The following is a 7719-nucleotide window of genomic DNA, read 5'->3' on the forward strand; positions in this document are numbered from 1 at the left end:
TCGAGACGAGAAAGTGGTGCGAGGGCAGGTGTGTTGGCAGGGCCGCCCTTGCCTTGGCAGCCCCTTTGCAGAGCCCCTGCAATGGCGCCTCCAGGCTGTCCCAATTTCTCAAGCCTAACCCTAACCCTAACCCTAACCCTAGAGGATTTCCGGGACCCGATGGTGGGAGTAAGCGCCCCCGGGTGGTCCAGACGAGAAAGTGGTGCGAGGGCAGGTGTGTTGGCAGGGCCGCCCTTGCCTTGGCAGCCCCTTTGCAGAGCCCCTGCAATGGCGCCTCCAGGCTGTCCCGATTTCTCAAGCCTAACCCTAACCCTAACCCTAACCCTAGAGGATTTTCTGGGGCGCGATGGTGGGAGTAAGCGCCCCCGGGTGGTCGAGACGAGAAAGTGGTGCGAGGGCAGGTGTGTTGGCAGGGCCACCCTTGCCTTGGCAGCCCCTTTGCAGAGCCCCTGCAATGGCGCCTCCAGGCTGTCCCGATTTCTCCAGCCTAACCCTAACCCTAACCCTAACCCTAGAGGATTTTCTGGGGCGCGATGGTGGGAGTAGGCGCCCCCGGGTGGTCGAGACGAGAAAGTGGTGCGAGGGCAGGTGTGTTGGCAGGGCCGCCCTTGCCTTGGCAGCCCCTTTGCAGAGCCCCTGCAATGGCGCCTCCAGGCTGTCCCGATTTCTCAAGCCTAACCCTAACCCTAACCCTAACCCTAGAGGATTTTCTGGGGCGCGATGGTGGGAGTAGGCGCCCCCGGGTGGTCGAGACGAGAAAGTGGTGCGAGGGCAGGTGTGTTGGCAGGGCCGCCCTTGCCTTGGCAGCCCCTTTGCAGAGCCCCTGCAATGGCACCTCCAGGCTGTCCCGATTTCTCAAGCCTAACCCTAACCCTAACCCTAACCCTAGAGGATTTTCTGGGGCGCGATGGTGGGAGTAAGCGCCCCCGGGTGGTCGAGACGAGAAAGTGGTGCGAGGGCAGGTGTGTTGGCAGGGCCGCCCTTGCCTTGGCAGCCCCTTTGCAGAGCCCCTGCAATGGCGCCTCCAGGCTGTCCCGATTTCTCCAGCCTAACCCTAACCCTAACCCTAACCCTAGAGGATTTCCGGGACCCGATGGTGGGAGTAAGCGCCCCCGGGTGGTCGAGACGAGAAAGTGGTGCGAGGGCAGGTGTGTTGGCAGGGCCACCCTTGCCTTGGCAGCCCCTTTGCAGAGCCCCTGCAATGGCGCCTCCAGGCTGTCCCGATTTCTCAAGCCTAACCCTAACCCTAGAGGATTTTCTGGGGCGCGATGGTGGGAGTAAGCGCCCCCGGGTGGTCCAGACGAGAAAGTGGTGCGAGGGCAGGTGTGTTGGCAGGGCCGCCCTTGCCTTGGCAGCCCCTTTGCAGAGCCCCTGCAATGGCGCCTCCAGGCTGTCCTGATTTCTCAAGCCTAACCCTAAGCCTAACCCTAACCCTAGAGGATTTCCGGGGCCCAATGGTGGGAGTAAGCGCCCCCGGGTGGTCGAGACGAGAAAGTGGTGCGAGGGCAGGTGTGTTGGCAGGGCCGCCCTTGCCTTGGCAGCCCCTTTGCAGAGCCCCTGCAATGGCGCCTCCAGGCTGTCCCTATTTCTCAAGCCTAACCCTAACCATAACCCTAACCCTAGAGGATTTCCGGGACCCGATGGTGGGAGTAAGCGCCCCCGGGTGGTCGAGACGAGAAAGTGGTGCGAGGGCAGGTGTGTTGGCAGGGCCGCCCTTGCCTTGGCAGCCCCTTTGCAGAGCCCCTGCAATGGCGCCTCCAGGCTGTCCTGATTTCTCAAGCCTAACCCTAACCCTAACCCTAACCCTAGAGGATTTTCTGGGGCCCGATGGTGGGAGTAAGCGCCCCCGGGTGGTCGAGACGAGAAAGTGGTGCGAGGGCAGGTGTGCTGGCAGGGCCACCCTTGCCTTGGCAGCCCCTTTGCAGAGCCCCTGCAATGGCGCCTCCAGGCTGTCCCTATTTCTCCAGCCTAACCCTAACCCTAACCCTAACCCTAGAGGATTTTCCGGGGCCCAATGGTGGGAGTAAGCGCCCCCGGGTGGTCGAGACGAGAAAGTGGTGCGAGGGCAGGTGTGTTGGCAGGGCCGCCCTTGCCTTGGCAGCCCCTTTGCAGAGCCCCTGCAATGGCGCCTCCAGGCTGTCCCGATTTCTCCAGCCTAACCCTAACCCTAACCCTAACCCTAGAGGATTTCCGGGGCCCAATGGTGGGAGTAAGTGCCCCCGGGTGGTCGAGACGAGAAAGTGGTGCGAGGGCAGGTGTGTTGGCAGGGCCGCCCTTGCCTTGGCAGCCCCTTTGCAGAGCCCCTGCAATGGCACCTCCAGGCTGTCCCTATTTCTCCAGCCTAACCCTAACCCTAACCCTAACCCTAGAGGATTTTCCGGGACCCGATGGTGGGAGTAAGTGCCCCCGGGTGGTCGAGACGAGAAAGTGGTGCGAGGGCAGGTGTGTTGGCAGGGCCACCCTTGCCTTGGCAGCCCCTTTGCAGAGCCCCTGCAATGGCGCCTCCAGGCTGTCCCAATTTCTCAAGCCTAACCCTAACCCTAACCCTAACCCTAGAGGATTTCCGGGACCCGATGGTGGGAGTAAGCGCCCCCGGGTGGTCGAGACGAGAAAGTGGTGCGAGGGCAGGTGTGTTGGCAGGGCCGCCCTTGCCTTGGCAGCCCCTTTGCAGAGCCCCTGCAATGGCGCCTCCAGGCTGTCCCTATTTCTCCAGCCTAACCCTAAGCCTAACCCTAACCCTAGAGGATTTTTCGGGACCCGATGGTGGGAGTAAGCGCCCCCGGGTGGTCGAGACGAGAAAGTGGTGCGAGGGCAGGTGTGTTGGCAGGGCCGCCCTTGCCTTGGCAGCCCCTTTACAGAGCCCCTGCAATGGCGCCTCCAGGCTGTCCCGATTTCTCAAGCCTAACCCTAACCCTAACCCTAACCCTAGAGGATTTTCTGGGGCCCGATGGTGGGAGTAAGTGCCCCCGGGTGGTCGAGACGAGAAAGTGGTGCGAGGGCAGGTGTGTTGGCAGGGCCACCCTTGCCTTGGCAGCCCCTTTGCAGAGCCCCTGCAATGGCGCCTTCAGGCTGTCCCTATTTCTCCAGCCTAACCCTAACCCTAACCCTAACCCTAGAGGATTTTCTGGGGCGCGATGGTGGGAGTAAGCACCCCCGGGTGGTCGAGACGAGAAAGTGGTGCGAGGGCAGGTGTGTTGGCAGGGCCGCCCTTGCCTTGGCAGCCCCTTTGCAGAGCCCCTGCAATGGCGCCTCCAGGCTGTCCCAATTTCTCAAGCCTAACCCTAACCATAACCCTAACCCTAGAGGATTTTCCGGGGCACGGTGGTGGGAGTAAGTGCCCCCGGGTGGTCGAGACGAGAAAGTGGTGCGAGGGCAGGTGTGTTGGCAGGGCCGCCCTTGCCTTGGCAGCCCCTTTGCAGAGCCCCTGCAATGGCACCTCCAGGCTGTCCCTATTTCTCCAGCCTAACCCTAACCCTAACCCTAACCCTAGAGGATTTTCTGGGTCCCGATGGTGGGAGTAAGCGCCCCTGGGTGGTCGAGACGAGAAAGTGGTGCGAGGGCAGGTGTGTTGGCAGGGCCGCCCTTGCCTTGGCAGCCCCTTTGCAGAGCCCCTGCAATGGCACCTCCAGGCTGTCCCGATTTCTCAAGCCTAACCCTAACCCTAACCCTAACCCTAGAGGATTTTCTGGGGCGCGATGGTGGGAGTAAGCGCCCCCGGGTGGTCGAGACGAGAAAGTGGTGCGAGGGCAGGTGTGTTGGCAGGGCCGCCCTTGCCTTGGCAGCCCCTTTGCAGAGCCCCTGCAATGGCGCCTCCAGGCTGTCCCTATTTCTCCAGCCTAACCCTAACCCTAACCCTAACCCTAGAGGATTTCCGGGACCCGATGGTGGGAGTAAGCGCCCCCGGGTGGTCGAGACGAGAAAGTGGTGCGAGGGCAGGTGTGTTGGCAGGGCCACCCTTGCCTTGGCAGCCCCTTTGCAGAGCCCCTGCAATGGCGCCTCCAGGCTGTCCTGATTTCTCAAGCCTAACCCTAAGCCTAACCCTAACCCTAGAGGATTTCCGGGGCCCAATGGTGGGAGTAAGCGCCCCCGGGTGGTCGAGACGAGAAAGTGGTGCGAGGGCAGGTGTGTTGGCAGGGCCGCCCTTGCCTTGGCAGCCCCTTTGCAGAGCCCCTGCAATGGCGCCTCCAGGCTGTCCCTATTTCTCCAGCCTAACCCTAACCATAACCCTAACCCTAGAGGATTTCCGGGACCCGATGGTGGGAGTAAGCGCCCCCGGGTGGTCGAGACGAGAAAGTGGTGCGAGGGCAGGTGTGTTGGCAGGGCCGCCCTTGCCTTGGCAGCCCCTTTGCAGAGCCCCTGCAATGGCGCCTCCAGGCTGTCCTGATTTCTCAAGCCTAACCCTAACCCTAACCCTAACCCTAGAGGATTTTCTGGGGCCCGATGGTGGGAGTAAGCGCCCCCGGGTGGTCGAGACGAGAAAGTGGTGCGAGGGCAGGTGTGTTGGCAGGGCCGCCCTTGCCTTGGCAGCCCCTTTGCAGAGCCCCTGCAATGGCGCCTCCAGGCTGTCCCGATTTCTCCAGCCTAACCCTAACCCTAACCCTAACCCTAGAGGATTTCCGGGGCCCAATGGTGGGAGTAAGTGCCCCCGGGTGGTCGAGACGAGAAAGTGGTGCGAGGGCAGGTGTGTTGGCAGGGCCGCCCTTGCCTTGGCAGCCCCTTTGCAGAGCCCCTGCAATGGCGCCTCCAGGCTGTCCCTATTTCTCAAGCCTAACCCTAACCATAACCCTAACCCTAGAGGATTTCCGGGACCCGATGGTGGGAGTAAGCGCCCCCGGGTGGTCGAGACGAGAAAGTGGTGCGAGGGCAGGTGTGTTGGCAGGGCCGCCCTTGCCTTGGCAGCCCCTTTGCAGAGCCCCTGCAATGGCGCCTCCAGGCTGTCCTGATTTCTCAAGCCTAACCCTAACCCTAACCCTAACCCTAGAGGATTTTCTGGGGCCCGATGGTGGGAGTAAGCGCCCCCGGGTGGTCGAGACGAGAAAGTGGTGCGAGGGCAGGTGTGTTGGCAGGGCCGCCCTTGCCTTGGCAGCCCCTTTGCAGAGCCCCTGCAATGGCGCCTCCAGGCTGTCCCGATTTCTCCAGCCTAACCCTAACCCTAACCCTAACCCTAGAGGATTTCCGGGGCCCAATGGTGGGAGTAAGTGCCCCCGGGTGGTCGAGACGAGAAAGTGGTGCGAGGGCAGGTGTGTTGGCAGGGCCGCCCTTGCCTTGGCAGCCCCTTTGCAGAGCCCCTGCAATGGCACCTCCAGGCTGTCCCTATTTCTCCAGCCTAACCCTAACCCTAACCCTAACCCTAGAGGATTTTCTGGGGCCCAATGGTGGGAGTAAGTGCCCCCGGGTGGTCGAGACGAGAAAGTGGTGCGAGGGCAGGTGTGTTGGCAGGGCCACCCTTGCCTTGGCAGCCCCTTTGCAGAGCCCCTGCAATGGCGCCTCCAGGCTGTCCCAATTTCTCAAGCCTAACCCTAACCCTAACCCTAACCCTAGAGGATTTCCGGGACCCGATGGTGGGAGTAAGCGCCCCCGGGTGGTCGAGACGAGAAAGTGGTGCGAGGGCAGGTGTGTTGGCAGGGCCGCCCTTGCCTTGGCAGCCCCTTTGCAGAGCCCCTGCAATGGCGCCTCCAGGCTGTCCCTATTTCTCAAGCCTAACCCTAAGCCTAACCCTAACCCTAGAGGATTTCCGGGGCCCGATGGTGGGAGTAAGTGCCCCCGGGTGGTCGAGACGAGAAAGTGGTGCGAGGGCAGGTGTGTTGGCAGGGCCGCCCTTGCCTTGGCAGCCCCTTTGCAGAGCCCCTGCAATGGCGCCTCCAGGCTGTCCCGATTTCTCCAGCCTAACCCTAACCCTAACCCTAACCCTAGAGGATTTTCTGGGGCCCGATGGTGGGAGTAAGTGCCCCCGGGTGGTCGAGACGAGAAAGTGGTGCGAGGGCAGGTGTGTTGGCAGGGCCACCCTTGCCTTGGCAGCCCCTTTGCAGAGCCCCTGCAATGGCGCCTCCAGGCTGTCCCTATTTCTCCAGCCTAACCCTAACCCTAACCCTAACCCTAGAGGATTTTCTGGGGCGCGATGGTGGGAGTAAGCGCCCCCGGGTGGTCGAGACGAGAAAGTGGTGCGAGGGCAGGTGTGTTGGCAGGTCCGCCCTTGCCTTGGCAGCCCCTTTGCAGAGCCCCTGCAATGGCGCCTCCAGGCTGTCCCAATTTCTCCAGCCTAACCCTAACCCTAACCCTAACCCTAGAGGATTTTCCGGGACCCGATGGTGGGAGTAAGCGCCCCCGGGTGGTCGAGACGAGAAAGTGGTGCGAGGGCAGGTGTGTTGGCAGGGCCGCCCTTGCCTTGGCAGCCCCTTTGCAGAGCCCCTGCAATGGCGCCTCCAGGCTGTCCCGATTTCTCCAGCCTAACCCTAACCCTAACCCTAACCCTAGAGGATTTCCGGGGCCCGATGGTGGGAGTAAGCGCCCCCGGGTGGTCCAGACGAGAAAGTGGTGCGAGGGCAGGTGTGTTGGCAGGGCCGCCCTTGCCTTGGCAGCCCCTTTGCAGAGCCCCTGCAATGGCGCCTCCAGGCTGTCCCGATTTCTCAAGCCTAACCCTAACCCTAACCCTAACCCTAGAGGATTTTCTGGGGCGCGATGGTGGGAGTAAGCGCCCCCGGGTGGTCCAGACGAGAAAGTGGTGCGAGGGCAGGTGTGTTGGCAGGGCCACCCTTGCCTTGGCAGCCCCTTTGCAGAGCCCCTGCAATGGCGCCTCCAGGCTGTCCCGATTTCTCCAGCCTAACCCTAACCCTAACCCTAACCCTAGAGGATTTTCTGGGGCGCGATGGTGGGAGTAAGCGCCCCCGGGTGGTCGAGACGAGAAAGTGGTGCGAGGGCAGGTGTGTTGGCAGGGCCGCCCTTGCCTTGGCAGCCCCTTTGCAGAGCCCCTGCAATGGCACCTCCAGGCTGTCCCGATTTCTCCAGCCTAACCCTAACCCTAACCCTAACCCTAGAGGATTTTCTGGGTCCCGATGGTGGGAGTAAGCGCCCCTGGGTGGTCGAGACGAGAAAGTGGTGCGAGGGCAGGTGTGTTGGCAGGGCCGCCCTTGCCTTGGCAGCCCCTTTGCAGAGCCCCTGCAATGGCACCTCCAGGCTGTCCCGATTTCTCAAGCCTAACCCTAACCCTAACCCTAACCCTAGAGGATTTTCTGGGGCGCGATGGTGGGAGTAAGCGCCCCCGGGTGGTCGAGACGAGAAAGTGGTGCGAGGGCAGGTGTGTTGGCAGGGCCGCCCTTGCCTTGGCAGCCCCTTTGCAGAGCCCCTGCAATGGCGCCTCCAGGCTGTCCCGATTTCTCCAGCCTAACCCTAACCCTAACCCTAACCCTAGAGGATTTCCGGGACCCGATGGTGGGAGTAAGCGCCCCCGGGTGGTCGAGACGAGAAAGTGGTGCGAGGGCAGGTGTGTTGGCAGGGCCACCCTTGCCTTGGCAGCCCCTTTGCAGAGCCCCTGCAATGGCGCCTCCAGGCTGTCCCGATTTCTCAAGCCTAACCCTAACCCTAGAGGATTTTCTGGGGCGCGATGGTGGGAGTAAGCGCCCCCGGGTGGTCCAGACGAGAAAGTGGTGCGAGGGCAGGTGTGTTGGCAGGGCCGCCCTTGCCTTGGCAGCCCCTTTGCAGAGCCCCTGCAATGGCGCCTCC

Source organism: Struthio camelus, chromosome W, assembly GCF_040807025.1.
Source record: "Struthio camelus isolate bStrCam1 chromosome W, bStrCam1.hap1, whole genome shotgun sequence".
Taxonomy (NCBI): Eukaryota; Metazoa; Chordata; class Aves; order Struthioniformes; family Struthionidae; genus Struthio; species Struthio camelus.